Source organism: Euprymna scolopes, chromosome 39 (genome assembly GCF_053919585.1).
Source record: "Euprymna scolopes isolate OS-2025 chromosome 39, ASM5391958v1, whole genome shotgun sequence".
In the NCBI taxonomy this organism is placed as follows: Eukaryota; Metazoa; Mollusca; class Cephalopoda; order Sepiida; family Sepiolidae; genus Euprymna; species Euprymna scolopes.
The window spans coordinates 17,923,258-17,924,819 of NC_136520.1; the positions used below are offsets into that span (position 1 = coordinate 17,923,258).

The window sequence follows — 1,562 nt, forward strand, 5'->3', positions numbered from 1 at the left end:
CTATCTAGACACAAATATGAATTTTTGGAGAAAAATAAAGATGAGCCCCAAAAGTAGTGTTTTTTACCCCTAAAACTCCCCGGGGCTCAAACCCCATGATTGTCCCAGGGTAAAATATTACGTTTTCAGATGTCTATTTATGTGGTCTCGCTTTTGGATAGTAAATTTTTGTTATTAAATGAAAAAAATGAATAATTTGCCGGAAAATTCCTATTTCAGTCCCATAAATTCTTTAGAGTGAAATGATTTTGGCATTTATTCTTCAAAACCAATTATCTCTACTTAAGCCATGTTTGTAAAAAATAAACAAAATAAACTAAAAAGAGTAAATTATAGCCGGTTTGGTACTCATGTATGACACAGATATACAGATACACAGTTGCCAGACTGCAATTATTTTTCAAGGCAAAATGTTTGAGAAAACAATTTAATAAAAATGATATCGTAAAACTTAAATTTAACTTGTAAATATTAGTTAACAAATAGCGTGGGTCGTTAAATGCAAAAGCACTAAATAACGTTTATTTTATCGAAATAAAATTGTAAAAGATTTATTGTATCAAAATATAAGGCACTTATGCATTATACCGATGGCGCCATTTTGTTTTGTTGGGTTTCACTGAATAACCGATAGGGGATGCAACTTTTTAATTCAACAGTGACAATAATTGCAACTATTTTGTTATAGTTTTACTTTAATTCAAACAATATTTTTATTAAAATTATATTTTCTTTTACAGCGACTTCTTTCTGTTAAATTGTTTGAAAAAAAATCCAATGATAGTTTACTTTTTATTAAAATTCTATTTTCTTACGATGAGTTTCCGTTAAATTGTTTGAAGAAAAAATCTAATGTTACTCCAGGGCAGAGTTAGACACAAAGTCGGTTTTTAATGTGGGGAAAGGAACAAAAATAAAAATTGCCTCAGTCTAGAAAGATTTCTCTTTCACTGACTGAGGACAGAAAAGAAGATGTTTTGTATCAGAACAGATACTACACTTTGCTTTTAGCCAAAAGACCAAAAATGTATTTTTTCAATAAATGCTTCACAATCATATTGTGATATATTTTTAAACAATAACTTTGGGTTTTCAAGTATTTTCGTGTTACTTATTTATTTATTCTGTGTGTTATTTGACCAAGAAGAAATTATGTTTCATTAAATTCAGACAAGAAAACAATTCAACGATTTTTTTTAGTAAATGTAAAGTTTAGGCGTGATGCTCTTTTTTAACGTTTTTATTTAGAAACCTATTATTTAACATTTGTTACTGTTCAAAAAGAAATTGGAGTTATCGTCCCTAACAATGGCGCCTTCCGTATAATGCATAAGTGGCAAAACAATATGTTAAATAATATCCTTCTAGACTAAGGCAATTGTTATTTTTGTTCCTATCCAAAGTTCCTCTTTTTGGGGAGCTAGATTTTCCTCACATTGATGACCGACCTTGTGTCTGTCCTCGTGGGAAGGCAACTAAATAGCAACAATAAAAAAATGATCAATCAAAGGGAAATAAACCTAAAAATTTTATCTGAGACACAAATTAACCAGAACTTGTCA

At 29.6% G+C, this 1,562-nt stretch overlaps 1 pseudogene; it reads right to left on the minus strand.

The window, feature by feature from the left end:
- Positions 1–877: 877 nt before the first annotated feature.
- LOC145264007 (U2 spliceosomal RNA) lies at positions 878–1,031 on the minus strand (annotated as a pseudogene).
- Between the last annotated feature and the right edge of the window lie 531 nt (positions 1,032–1,562).